We start from the raw sequence: 15438 nt of genomic DNA, 5'->3' as shown, positions 1-15438 counted from the left end.
CGCACACATCTTACAACGAAAACACACGTACCTGATCCCACGTCTGGCCATTTCATACCAGATGCTTATTTCTCCGCGCCTGTGGTAATTGTAGTCTGTCTGTCTGTGGATTACAGTTTCAGCATCACCAAATGATAATGATGTACACCACTTTAATGTGGAATCTACCATTGACCTGCAATCTCCTCCAAATATCCCATCACCCCCATAGAAAAAGGGGACCGAATACTAAAGCATTGAGGCAAACATATGTTATTCTTTTATTTTTTATTCAACAGGGACAATGCACAACACATATAATGTACCAGATGTAGCTAAAAGCTCATTTTCATCTGTAGTCCGTGGAAGGAGGTCATAAGAGATGCACAGGTTATAGAGATAAAGGATCTGTGATATGAAAACCTTACACTTTGTTAAAAAGGTGCAATATGTCATATATTTAAATCCAAATATGAACACAATTTATAACCAAATATTAAGGAAACACGCTAAAGTTGAAATACCATCTTCTCTGACAAAAATGCTGAAGCCAGTATCTTCTCGTTTGAAATTTCCAATCTATTCCTGTGTGTAGTTGTCAACTGCCCATTTTGACACCCGTGTTGCCAGACATGAAACACAAACGCGCAAAAACAACGTGCTGCAGCCCTGGTAGAAGCAACCAAACAACTGACTGTACTCAAGCTTGTTCTCTTAAAAGAATTGAGACAGGGGCGCCTGGTAGTAATGTTAATTTAGTCAGACGAGACAAAACTAAATATGTTGGCATCTAAAGGCTAACCACCCACACATTCAGGTAAGTTAACTCAAATTAACGTCTCATAAGCTAATAAGCTCCGAACAGAAAAATTAGACACAAGGCAACCAAAAACAGTTTTAAAAACCTTTTTAACTTGTCAGTCGGAGTCTGTTGGGCCCCAGCTTTTGAATTGTGTTGGTTTAAAATAAAATACTCTTCAGAACAAGTTCATCATTTGTGAACGTGTCTCTTAAATCAGAAAACCAGACGCCTTTAACAAAGTTGCATCCAACAAAAATCACTCAACAACTGTATTTTGTCAGGTAATTATGACATGTAACTAGGGGTGGTACGGTTCATGAAAAAACACCCGAACCGCTCGGTTCGCTAGTCTCGGTTCGCTAGTCTCGGTTCGCTAGTCTCGGTTCGCTAGTCTCGGTTCGCTAGTCTCGGTTCGCTAGTCTCGGTTCGGAGCGTGTGTGTACCGCACGGTTCGTCAGTCCACTGTTAATGGTCACTAACCTCTTACTGCCGTAGTGCCCACTTTATACACCGATGTTAAAACACTAACTGGAAATGACGAGCGGGATGGGCGTGACAAACGCAACCCATGGCAGCTGATTGGACGATTGCGTCACATGGGTCTGGCTGGTCCCAAATTTCAAAACAGACTGTCATGGCGGCTCGTTCAGAATACGATCTCATATTGTACTAAAATAGTTCACCGAAACGTGTTTCTGGAAACATTTTAAGCGAGAAATAGGCCATGCAGTTGCTGAATCTGTCTTCATTTCAGATCGACAAAGGTCAGTTTAAAAGATTTTCGTCAGATTTTGAGAGACACCGAGCCGACCGCTCCTCAAGTGGCGTGGGGTGCCGCTATAGGTCACGTCACTTGCAGAAATGTCAAGTGGGAGAGAGGCTGCCCAGAGCTGGAGGATGCGCCAGCGTTGTTTATAGTCTGGTGTGTGGGAACATTTTGGATTTCACGTTACCTATGATGAAATAAAACAATATAGAACTGCCACTGTGTGCATGTTTTGTGCAACATGCATTCAATATGCTAATTTTAGCTATATATCATATGCTGAAGTATATTCTGGAGTGTTAAAGATTAAAAGAAAAAATAATAAGAACCGTACTGAACCGAAAACCGTGACCCTAAAACCGTGATACAAACCGAACCGTGGGTTTTGTGAACCGTACCACCCCTACATGTAACCAATATATGAGATGTGTGAAACACTATTTGACTGAAATGGTTATCAGAAATAATCTCAGAAATGTAAGATGAACGGAGTGTCTATTTGTACCGGGGTGCAAATAGACACTCCGTTTATAAAATCATAACAAGAGTTATCTCGAGACACTTTACAGATAATTATAGACTACACTCTATAATTTACAAAGCCCCAACAATTCTAAAAATTCCCCCAAGAGCAAGCAGTGCGACAGTGGCGAGGAAAAACTCGCTATTAGGAAGAAACCTCGAACAGTGCCGGTTGGGGATGTGATGAACAGTGGCAATAATAGTCACTTTAAAGATAATGGAACAGTGACTTCAAATGGTAGTAGTAGTAGTTCATGTCATATCAGGGCGCTGCAGGGCGTAGCGTGGCACAGCAGAGCATGGATGGACGTAGCAGGAAGTAGCAGTTTTTAGCGGTTGTTGCAGACATTTTAAGCCGAGAAAGGGTGGCTGTTAGTCGGGTACAGACAATGAGAAAGTGTGGCTGTTAGTCGGGTACAGACAACTGCATAGTAGCTGTCTTTTAAGCTGGTGTTGCAGTAATGGGTGGCTGTCAGTCAGGTACAGAGAATCGCGAGGTTGCGACCTTTTTAGCGGTTGTAGTTACGTTTAGCTGATAAAAGATGACTGTCAGCCGAGTAGAAAGCTCTGGGGCAACGCAAGGCTAGCATCTACCTAACGGACAGTGAGGGATCTTGGCTTTAGTGTTCTCAAACTGGCAACCCCAGTGAACTTCGAGTCTGGGCAGGAGGGGCCGGTTCTCTCCAGTATTTTGAATTTTAACTGCAGTAACCAATTTAAACGCTAGCTGTCAGGGTTATATGTTGCAACTTTAAAGCAAAGAAAATTAACCACAAATGAAAAAACTAAAAAACAAAACAAAAATGAACAAGGCCTAACATTTAAATGTAAGACTTTTTTAGGAGTATAATATCTATCTCTTTTAGAGACTCCTTAATTTTCATTAACCCAGACTACAGTTCTTTAGTCTCCTTCCAGACTGGTGCTACACTCCTGCTGTTTTATACGTCACTAAAAACACACGGGTCCTGTCACCTGTGGACTCTCAAGTGTCTATTTAAAGTTCCACTATCTCTAAAAGTTTTCTTACAGACGGAGCAGGTAAACGGCCTCTCTCCTGTGTGGATTCTCATGTGTTTACGGAAATTTTCACTCAATCCAAAAGACTTCTTACAAACTGAGCAGCTGAAAGGCTTCTCTCCTGTGTGAGTTATCATGTGTCTGTTCAAATGTGACTTGAAGTCAAATGTTTTCCCACATTCTGAGCAGCTAAATGTTTTCTTACATCTTGAATCATGTTTCAGAGAGTTTAAAGCTGACTGAGGTTCTCTGGTCTCCTTCCAATCAGCACTGTCATCAGTCTCAGGTTCAGAAGAGTCTCCAGTCTTGTCTTCAGTCTCTGGTTGTAAAAGTGGATGTGAGTTCCTGGCTGGTTCTGGTCCTCCACAGTCCTCTCCATCAGCTTCTGTTTCCATGTGTTGAGTTTCTCTGCTGGCTGGAGGCTCTGCCTCTCTGTTCTCCTCCGTTTGACTCTGATGAAGCTGTGAAGACTGACGACCAAGACATTTATGTGTTTTGACTAGTTGACGCCAGCCAAATGTTTTGTGACAAACACTGCAGCTGAATGGTTTCTCTTTTGTGTGAGTTATCATATGTCTCCGTACATTTCCACTATCTGTAAAAGATTTCTTACAGATTGAGCAGCTGAAAGGTTTCTCTCCCGTGTGAGTTCTCATATGTCTCGTCAGATTTTGCTTGGTCCAAAATCTTCTCCCACACTCAGAGCAGCTAATTGGTTTGTCACCAGTACCAAATCCCGAATTGCAGACACTATCTTGTCCCTTGTGGACTCTCATGTGTCTATTTAAACTTCCTTTATCTCTAAACGTTTTCTTACAGACGGAGCAGATAAATGACCTCTGTCCTGTGTGAATGGTCATGTGTATCCGTAAATTTCCACTCTGTCCAAAAGATTGCTCACAGAATAAGCAGCTGAAAGGTCTCTCTCCTGTGTGAGTTCTCATGTGTGACTTGAGAAGTTTATTGAGGCTAAATCTTTTGTCACACTCAGAGCAGCTAAAAGGCTTCTCTCCTGTGTGTATTTTCATGTGTGCCCGTAAAGTTCCTCTTTCTGTAAAACATTTCCCGCACTCAGAGCAGCTGAAAGGTTTCTCTCCCGTATGAGTCATCATGTGTCTCTTCAGACATGACTTGAAGTCAAATGTTTTCCCACATTCCGAGCAGCTAAATGTTTTCTTACATCTTGAATCATTTTTCAGAGAGTTTGAACCTGACTGAGGTTCTGCCTCTCTGTTCTCCTCACTTTGTCTCTGATGAAGCTGTGAGGACTGAGCTTCCTCTTCATCATCTTCACTCTTCACAGGGACAGGAGTGAATGGGAACTTGGTGATATCAGCCTCCTCCAGCCCTTGAAGCTGCTCTCCCTCCTGACTGCTCCACAGTTCCTCCTGTTCCTCTTTAATGTGTGGGGGGGGCTCTCCCTCCTGACTGCTCCACTGTTCCTCCTGTTCCTCTTTAATGTGTGGGGGGGGCTCTGGCTCCTGCTGGTCCACACTGGAGCTACACTCCTGCTGCTCCTCTTCACCAACAATCACTTTCAGAACATCTGGAGGTAAAGCTGAAACAGAGATAAAACAAACACAGCAGTTATTAAGAGAAAATGAAGGTAATGTTATTATAACCATAGTACTTTAAGCACAGGCAGAGCCCTCTATTGGACTCAATGGGTAATACTCCTCTCCAGTCTTCGCACACTAAAAATGTGCATAAATGGAGTCGGCCAGTCAGGATGTACCTACCTAGAACTGTGCAGCAGCACAGCATAAAAGGCAGCATATCCGCCGTCTGGCATTCTACACACTTTTTCCAGCAACATCATAGGAGCAACAGGGCCCCCGTCGAGAGGGCTCCGCCTGTGCTATTATAACCAGGGTTATAATAGTATAATCCTTGTTCCACTGCAGACTGGATTCTCTACTCAGAGTGACAGCTGGAGCAGGATACCCAGGGCTTACACCTATCACCATTTCTAGCCACTGGGGGACCATAGGCAGGCTGGGGGAACTCACATTAATGTTGAAAAACCTCAAACCAAGTCAAATTTTCATGCCATGGGACCTTTAAGAACGACGTAGTTGTCAATTTCCTGTCCAGCGCCCACATCGTTTAAATAGCAAATGCACCTGCACCCATGGGCGTGCTGGTCTTACAGGGAGGTGTGTTCAGGTGCATTCTGGGTGTGCTGGTCTTACAAGGAGGTGTGTTCAGGTGCATTCTGGGCGTATTGCTATCTTGAGGCAGCGGGAAGTGATCGCGCCATTGACCAACAAAAACCTGGTCTAAAGTCAATAACGCAGCATTTCATTGTTATTTTAACAGAGTATTAGTAAAATAGTCCTAGGCTCGTGCAAAGCGCGCACACACTATGCTTCTTACACACACAGGGACACACACTATGCTTGTTACACACACAGGGACACACACTATGCTTGTTACACACACAGGGACACACACTATGCTTGTTACACACACAGGGACACACACTATGCTTCTTACACACACAGGGACACACACTATGCTTGTTACACACACAGGGACACACACTATGCTTGTTACACACACAAGGACACACACTATGCTTGTTACACACACGTGGACACACACTATGCTTGTTACACACACGTGGACACACACTATGCTTGTTACACACACAGGGACGCGCAGCAGCACACACACATGCAGAAGATTACAAATAATAATATTACGGTGTAAATCCTCCATCATAATAGCAATGCTCCAAGGTTCAAACGCATCTGGCTTTTAAAGGGAATGGGAGATGACACTGATCGGTTTATTGCATGTTACGGCCAAAACACACCTATTAATTAATGCCCCTAAACGCACCTGCTCCAGGCGCTTCACGCCGTGCGCTTAGATCGTTAAAATAGGGCCCAGACTCTTACATATATATGCAACATCTTTCCAAAAGTCAATGAGTGATAGTGTTAAATTACCGCGATTATGATTTTTTTCCATAATCGAGCAGCCCTACAAGGTAACCAGTTGTTTTGGGATGCTGACGTAGTTAACACGTGACTGGAAACCGGAGAATCAAGAGCCCTGTAGTTCACAGCATAGAGCTGGGGTTATGAATGACATACGTTTTTGCCCCAAATAAATCGAAACCACCTTGACGCGATCTTGCAATCAATATATTTTCTTAAATTCCTTTTTTTGTAGGTGGCTGTGATGTAGTGCTCACTTATACCATCGTATTCGCCGCAGTAGATCTGGGAAGTGATTTGAAAATCTGCAGTAATTTATTTGTGATTAATCATTTTTTTCTTATCAACATACAAAACATACAACTCGCAACATTAAGAAATACCAGCCTTCTGTCATCACCACCCACCCAGACAAACATGAAAAGATGACACACTAACTACAATATTGCAGACCGTTCAACAAAATAGTAACAAAACACATACGCACGCACGCACGCACACACACATATACGCACGCACACACACACACACACAAACACACAGTAACTACAATATTCCAGACCATTCAACAAAATAGTAGCAAAATTAATTATAATAACATCTTTTCAAAGGCCACTACCCTAGCTGTCTCACAAGCCCACTCCTGGATTGAAGGCGGCACCCCTTCATTCTTCCATCCTCCTAAAATAATCGGTCTGGCTATCACTTAACTAGTCTGGAGCCAGCTTCTTATGTTCTTAACCCTTGTGTTGTCTGCTGTCCTTCGGGGTCAAAATTGAAAATTAACTTTTTTTTGGCCCATTTTCTGACGTTTTAGTCGCATTTTGTCCACGCTTTTGGCGATTTTTTAATCAATTTTTTTAACGATTTTTTTCCCCATTCATTGAAAATACACCTAATTTACATAACATTATACCATAAATTATGAATTATTTTGACTAAAAATTAAGAACAGAGGATGTTGAGTGGATCACAGAGGGCTATCTGTCAAGACACTGTTTTGAAACCATAAACATTTTGTTTCAAGTGCTACAAAAAATGTAATAAAAGACCCAAAATGCAATGAAAGTAACCATTAACTTCACCAGCGACGTATATGGATGCATCTGTGTTTTTGTTGGGCAATTTGGTTGAAAGAAGCCCATATATCTGATATAAAAAAACTTTGGAAAAGGGTCAAATTTGACCCGAAGACAACACAAGCGATAATCATCCCGCTCAGGACCGACCCATCTTGCAGAACTAATACTCTCGGGCTGAATGGAACCTGGCTCCCTGCAATCAGACGTAGGCTATCATGTATCCCGGTCCAAAATATCCCCAACCTTATTTTATGACTTCTATTTTTTTACATACTATACTACATATAGTAGCATACACTTTTTACTTTGTTTGGCATTCTGTGGACAACCAAGGAAGAATTTGATTGTACAGGGAAACATTGAAATACTATGACTTTTTTAGGTATATTGTATAGTATGTCAGAAAAAGGATTAACCCTGACCCTATTAGGTAAACACAACATACAGAACTCAGTAGGTTAAACCAGTAGGGACCCAACAGCTGGAACAAGTTAACCAGCTTCATATCACTGATCACACACACACACACACACACACACACACACACACATTACATTAATGTGTATGTGTGTGTGTGTAATGTGTGTGTGTCTGTGTGTGTGTTTGTGTATGTCTGTGTGTGTGTGTAATGTGTATGTGTTTTTGTATGTTTGTCTGTGTGTCATGCATGTGTGTGTGTAATGTGTATGTGTGTCTGTGTGTAATGCATGTGTGTGTGTCTCTGTGTGTGTGTGTAATGTCTGTGTGCAATGTGCGTGTGTGTGCATGTGTGTGTAATGTGCATGTGTGTGTGTCTCTGTGTGTGCATGTGTAATGTGCATGTGTGTGTGTGTGTGTGTGTGTGTTAACCAGCTTCATATCACTGAACACACAGAGTTAACCCTGAATCCAAATAACAACTAATGTCCGGTTGTAAACGTGACTGTTGATACCAAAGAGCCTTCCCAGTGTGTAGCAGCTTGGTTCTGTTACCTTGGTGGATGGAACAGTGAGAGGACTGTGTGTGCTGACTGTTCTCAGAGTCCATGTCAGAGTTTAGAAAAGTCTCTCTTCACACTCACTGCTGGCCCACCTGGGTTGGACGAAATACGGAGAAACAACAGCAACACGTTAGCAGGAGCTAGCTGCTAGCGGCTAACCCTAGCTTTACAACAAGCTGGAGAAACAACAGCAACACGTTAGCAGGAGCTAGCTGCTAGCGGCTAACCATAGCTTTACAACAAGCTGGAGAAACAACAGCAACACGTTAGCAGGAGCTAGCTGCTAGCGGCTAACCATAGCTTTACAACAAGCTGGAGAAACAACAGCAACACGTTAGCAGGAGCTAGCTGCTAGCGGCTAACGTTAGCTGTAGTAACATGTACCGCGTTTCAACAACAGAACTGCTCTGTGTAGCTTCGTTTCAGCTTTTAAAACCACATCCAGCAGTTTGGGACCTTTCTTTCTTTTAGGGAACTAAACACTGGCGCCTTTTACTCCGCCGTCTGATGGATGGATTAGAAGATATTATCAGTTAGCCACAGTGAAGACTATAGAGCTTCCGGGCAGAGAAGTAGCTGAGTTTCAAAATAAAAGCCCTATGAGGTTTTTTTCCCCCCTTTGCCAGAGAAAGACGTTTTTAAATCTGTGTGTATCTCTGTGTGTGTGTGTGTGTGTGTGTGTGTGTGTGTGTGTGTGTGTGTGTGTGTGTCTCGATTTCGGTGGGGAAGGTGCGTACCTATCAGATTTCATCATGAGTAATTTTGTACCCACCACTTGTTTTGAAAACCTCGAGCTCAATTTAGTTAAAAAATTTGCCGATAATAAGATACCGGCACTTACTGTGCATGTCTGCTTGGCTTTAAAAAAAAACTCTGATGTCCTGTCCACTTCGTTTTGACATGATGCAGAGGTATAATTCTCTTTTTCTCTATCTGTCTATCGACTATCGCGGTTCTTATTTTGCGCACTTTTTTTTTTTATTAGGAAAAGGCACAGCCACACATTTGCCTAGTCCAGGCCTATTTTCCTTTCGTAGCTCCTCTCTCTGAGTCTGATGTCACGTGACATTGTCAACATGGTACATGAAGCAAAACATAGTGGGGCATATGGCTAATGCTTTTTGAAAACATAAGGCTTTCTTCTTCATAATCAAAAGACATCATCACATTTTTGTATACATTTTTATTCATTTACATTAGTAAGCTACAGGACAGCGTCTTTCAAAACATGACCTGTGCAAAAGAGGAACAAAAAAATTAATGTCTCTGTCCCCTGCACATTTCAAACTAAACTGACACCTGTGTGTGTGTCTGTGTGTGTCTCTGTCTGTGTGTAGTGAGTTAAGTTACTGCTGAAAACACATTTCCTGATATTGCTGCTTCAAAATAAAAGCTTTTACTTAACAAAATGAGTGGTTACTTTTATTTTGAATGATTCATAGGAAATCCTATGTGTTTTTACCGTTTTACAGCCACTCTTTTGACCACTAGAGTGTGATGATAACATCCAAAAACACAAAACTCCCTCTCAGTGGTTTCTGTGACATGACTGCCTGGGATGTACCATCTTGGAAATAGGGGTAATATATAGACTAGTTATCATCATTAGCTTTATTGCCAGACTCAAGGTCCATTCAGAAGACACAGACATGACAAACAAAATCATTAAAAAGACAAAGATAAACATACAGAGAAATAAAAACAAAATTAACAACAATACTGCATTTCTATAAAAGACACTTATAGTGATGATTGGTATCGTATGGCACTAAACCTAGCAGCAAAACAATGCTGTTCTGGGAGGCGTTCAGGTCACAAATGTAGATCAGACTCCTCAAAAATGCCTGGAAGGTGCTGACCCCTGCATTACAAAACAGGTAACTTGCACTAGAGCACCTGGGTTTGTTGAGCAGTATCCTCATACAGTCATCATTATGAGCAACCTTAAAGGTGCACTATGAGTTCCTGCATGGCTTCAGCGCGCTTTCATTTTTGTCTCAAATTTTAGGCATCTGTCCTTGATCTGCTAGCAGCCCCCCCCGAACACACTGTGAAAAAGCCCGGTCTCGGGAGACAACACAGGGGTCGTAAACGTCAAACAAACACTAGGGGCACAGGCTGTGCACCAAAATACAACAAACCACGTTCCAGCCAATCACCGACAAGATGGTTGGGGTAGGGGGTGGGGGTTAGGGACAGTTAGTCAGTTAGGCATGACAGTTACGGAAACATGGGGGGAGGGGCGAGCTTGCTCCGTTTTGTTTGGCATTTACTTGGAACGTCAACAGAAGTGACCACGCAGGAACTCATAGTGCACCTTTAAAGGTGCCCTGCCACACTTATTTCATGACTTTGTGGTAATGTCTGAAGTTCTACCATGGAAAAAATGCCTTGGTTACCTTGTTTCAAGCCATTCTAGCGTGGTATAGAAAGCCTACAGGAAGACTCGATTTCTGCCAGTTCTTATTAATATTCAACAAGCTAAGCGGTTTGAATCTGATTGGCTAACAGCTAGCCAATGAGAGCCTGGCTGTCAGAATCCTTTACCCAGCCCAAATGGGTGAGCTAATGAATAGTAATGAGCTCAGGCAATATGATGTCAGACTGACCAGCTTTTGTGATTGGTCTGATTTCTCTGCTTATTTCTTTTCAGTGTCAAGAGCTGACAGAGGAGGTAGCAGTTCATTTTCACATTCACCACATAACACAAACAAACACATATGGACCTCACAGATTTCAAAAAAGTAAAAACGGTTTTGTATGGGACCGTGATAGTATGGTTCGAGTAATTACTTTTCAGATATGTCTAACATTGGGAAGTTAGGAGCAGCTAAGGGTTAGTTAAGCTACCACGAATCAATAAAATAGTCTACACACATTAATATAGGTATGTCTCAAAACGATGGATTGGAAAGTTTTAGTACACCAGAAATTAAACACTTGTCTGCTCTCTCTGCTTTCTGTTGCTGCTGCTGCTACCGTCAGTTAGACCTGCTTAGGCTTCACGAAAATTACTACCGTACAAAGAGTTACAACAAAAATATGTATTAATTTAATGATTAAATAAGGTAATGTCTCCAAACTCCCCTCAATTATTACTTGTCTCCTGCTAGTTATATTACAGCACTTACTTTAAAAAATAAGTTAAATTAATAAATATTTTTGTTGCATCTCTTTTCGTTGTAGTTGTGTTTATATGTCCCTAAGCACTCGTCCTACAGCAGCAAAACAACAACAGCAGAGAGCAGAAGCCAGCAGGCAAGTGTTATTTACATAAACTTCTGGTGTACTTACAAACTTTACAAACCATCGCTTTATGAGTACATAACCTATATGTACTAGTGTAGACCTTTGGTATCATTTCGGGCATTATTAGTGGGTCATTTAAGAGATACAAACGGGTCCATTAGCCCCGCGCTTGCTTAATTCAGCGCTAACGCTACTCTACGCTAACTCGCCCAATGTTAGACCCAGGTGAAAAAAGCTTCTGGGGGGGTGTTTGGCTCGAGGTCATGGTGCAAAGGACCCTAGGGTGAATTACTCCGAACCATCACTTTAAGCTTCTGCATGCTAGCCTTTTTAAACTTAGTCCATAAGGCAGCAGTACACAAAGGAGAGTAATATGCTTTAAAAAGACTCATTTTGACGTCATCCGCACTCATGTGGAATTTTCTTACCAGCGTGTTAGCTTGGGCATATAATATGCAACGCTGCCTGTCTATATCCTCATCATCAGATAATAATGTAGTGAACCATATATTTTATTTTTATTACAGACACTCATCACTTGTCCTGACAGATACAAGTCTGGAAAACAAAGATCTTTGTCCACGTTTGTCCTACATATCAATACATTTTTGGTATTATACAACACATGATACTCAAGTTAGTTACTCGCAAAAGAACTAAGACACAGGCAGTGAAGTGATGCCTAATGGTGCGAAATGACCAGACGTGCCGAAAAATTCAGGACAGTCCTGAAATCCAAGCAGTTGTCCCGAATCCTGCCCTAATTGTCCCGAAAATTAGAGCAAAGTCTCAAGAGTAGACTCTCGAGTAGTGATACTCTGATAGAACATTAAAAACTGTTTATGGTGATCGAGTCGTCCTGCAGCCAGCTCCCGTCGGCTGCTCATTGGCTGCAACATTAGGCTACGTAGGCCCTACGTAGGCAGCTAGGCACGAATTTTGATAACACACATTGCTATTTTTCATTCATTCATTCATTGTTGAAATGGAGGTTCAGGCTGGTGTCCCGGGACCCGATGAACACGTAGCTAAAAAGCAAAAACGTCTCTGCAGGTACCGAGAGGGGTGGGTAAGGAAATACCCCTGGATTCCTGCAATTTTTAAGTGAACGAAGCGTTTTGCAATGTTTGTAGGAAGGAGTTTGGTATATAAATAAATAATTTAGTTGCAGAGTTTTGAAATTCCTGTTAAGTGCGGGCAGCCACGAGAAGGAGTGATTGGACTGGGTGTTGCTGATGTTAAAGCGACACTGGAGTTCATGATTTTAATGATTTTTGTATTTATATTTTTGGGTTTACCCCCTCCGTCCTGTCCCGATTTTTACCCATTCTCATCTGGTCACCCTAGTGCTGGGTTATGCTGCCATGCTAACACACTAACTACTAACATTACCGAAGGACCGGGCAAGCGAGCCACAGCTGGTAACCGTGACAGAGATATGACAGGAACCACAAGTTTGACTTCCTCATAATTTACATTTGGCCAAAACAATCGTGTAGCCTGACTTGTTGAAAAACACAGCTTATGTTCTCTACAGGTCACTCTGCAATCTATGTAGAGTTATGTTATGAAATATTATTGTGGCTAACGTTACCATTGGCAGCTTCAAGATTATGATATGTTGGACAGTATTATTCCCACTTTGTTACAAACTGACACACAACCATAATGTGTAATGTACAGTGTAACCGAGCTACTTTAGTAAACTATTTTGTAGATCATGCAAAAACAAAGATTTGTGTTCATCTGCACATAAACCTAGACAAAGTTCTAATCTTTAATGAAATGTTATTTCATTTTTATATATATATATATATATATATATATATATATATATATATATATATATGGGTGAGAAAGTAGCAGAACCTAAAATTGAGGTTGAGGTCTTTCTAGCGGTTGTTGCAATCATTTTAAGCCGAAAGGGTAGCTGTCAGTCGGTACAGACAACTGCATTGAGCTGTCTTTAGCGGTTGTTGCAATCATTTTAAGCCGAGAAAGGGTAGCTGTCAGTCGGGTACAGACAACTGCATTGAGCAGTCTTTTTAGCCGTTGTAGTTGCGTTTAGCTGATAACAGATGACTGTCAGCCTGGTAGAGAGCTCTGGGGCAACGCAAGGCTAGCATCTACCTAACATAGACAGTGTAGGATGTTGGGTTTAGCCTGTCAACCCCAGTGAACTTCGAGTCAGGGGTTAGCTAGACCTTCACAAAGTTCACAAAATAAACCACAAATAGAAAAACTGAGAAACAAAAGAAAAATTAACAAGGCCTAACAATGAAATGTAAGACTTTTTAGGACTTTTTAAGGACCCACGGAACAGAGTATAACATCTTATCTCACTTTTCGAGACTCCTTCGTCTTCAGTTACACAGACTAAAGTTCTCTGGTCTCCTTCCAGACTGGAGCTACACTCCTGCTTTTTTTACGTCACTACAACATGAAGTACACAGTTCCTCTCACCTGTGGATTCTCATGTGTTTATTTAAAGTTCCACTATTTCTAAAAGATTTCTTACAGACTGAGCAGCTGAATGGTGTCTTACATCTTGAATCATGTTTCAGAGAGTTTAAAGCTGACTGAGGTTCTCTGGTCTCCTTCCAATCAGCACTGTCATCAGTCTCAGGTTCAGAAGAGTCTCCAGTCTGGTCTTCAGTCTCTGGTTGTAAAAGTGGATGTGAGTTCCTGGCTGGTTCTGGTCCTCCACAGTCCTCTCCATCAGCTTCTGTTTCCATGTGTTGAGTTTGTCTTCTGGCTGGAGGCTCTGCCTCTCGGTTCTCCTCTGTTTGACTCTGATGAAGCTGTGACGACTGACGACCGACACATTTATGTCTTTTGAGCTTTTCTGGCCAGGCAAATGTTTTGTGACAAACACTGCAGCTGAATGGCTTCTCTCCTGTGTGAGTTGTCATGTGTCTCCGTACATTTCCACTCTGTGTAAAAGATTTCTTACAGATTGAGCAGCTGAAAGGTTTCTCTCCCGTGTGAGTTCTCATGTGTCTCGTCAGATTTTGCTTGGTCCAAAATCTTTTCCCACACTCAGAGCAGCTAATTGGTTTGTCACCAGCACCAGATCCCGAACCCCAGACGAGAACGTCCTCATCTTTTGGGGAGTTTAAAGCTGACTGAGGTTCTCTGGTCTCCTTCAAATCAGCACTATAATCAGTCTCAGGTCGGGGTTCTGGTTCCTCCTGGCCCACACTGGAGCTACACTCCTGCTGCTTTATTACGTCACTAAAACAAATAGACGTTTTTTGTCCCTTGTGGACTCTCATATGTATTTTTAAAGTTCCTTTGTCTATAAAGGTTTTCTTACAGACGGAGCAGGTAAACGGCCTCTCCCCTGTGTGGATTCTCATGTGTTTCTCCAAACTTCCTCTCGCTGTGAAACCTCTCTCACAGAATGAGCAACTAAATGGCCTCTCTCCTGTGTGGATGGTCATGTGTATCCGTAAATTTACATTTTGTCCAAAAGACTTCTTACAGACTGAGCAGCTGAAAGGTCTCTCTCCTCGGTGAGTTTTCATGTGTCTCGTCAGAAGTTTATTAAGGCTAAATCTTTTGTCACACTCCGAGCAGCTAAAAGGTTTCTCTCCTGTGTGGCTTCTCATGTGTGCCTGAAAACCTTCCCTCTCTATAAAAGATGTCTTACAGAGTGAACAGCTAAAAGGTTTTTCTCCCGTGTGTGTTCTTATGTGTTTCCGTAAAGTTCCTCTTTCTGTAAAACATTTCCCACACTCAGAGCAGCTGAAAGGTTTCTCTCCCGTATGAGTCATCTCGTGTCTTTCCAGACGTGACTTGAAGTCAAATCGTTTCCCACATTCAGAGCAGCTAAATGTTTTCTTACATCTTGAATCATTTTTTAGAGAGTTTGAACCTGACTGAGGTTCTGCCTCTCTGTTCTCCTCAGTTTGTCTCTGATGAAGCTGTGAGGACTGAGCTTCCTCTTCATCATCTTCACTCTTCACAGGGACAGGGGTGAATGGGAACTTGGTGATATCAGCCTCCTCCAGCCCTTGAAGCTGCTCTCCCTCCTGACTGCTCCACAGTTCCTGCTGTTCCTCTTTAATGTGTTGGGGGGGCTCTCCCTCCT

The 15438-nt window shown here is 42.2% G+C and overlaps 1 long non-coding RNA gene across 1 annotated transcript; it reads right to left on the bottom strand.

The window, feature by feature from the left end:
• Positions 1–4523: 4523 nt before the first annotated feature.
• Positions 4524–8723, bottom strand: LOC120571091. Its single transcript, XR_005641181.1, has 3 exons — positions 8481–8723; positions 8089–8188; positions 4524–4647 (listed from the first exon to the last, which is right to left on the bottom strand). It is a non-coding gene; the product is annotated as an uncharacterized LOC120571091 (long non-coding RNA).
• Positions 8724–15438: the final 6715 nt, after the last annotated feature.

This window comes from Perca fluviatilis, chromosome 13 (genome assembly GCF_010015445.1).
Source record: "Perca fluviatilis chromosome 13, GENO_Pfluv_1.0, whole genome shotgun sequence".
Taxonomy (NCBI): domain Eukaryota; kingdom Metazoa; phylum Chordata; class Actinopteri; order Perciformes; family Percidae; genus Perca; species Perca fluviatilis.
The sequence above is the reverse complement of the archived record's forward strand: the minus strand, read 5'-3'. Positions and strand labels throughout refer to the sequence as shown.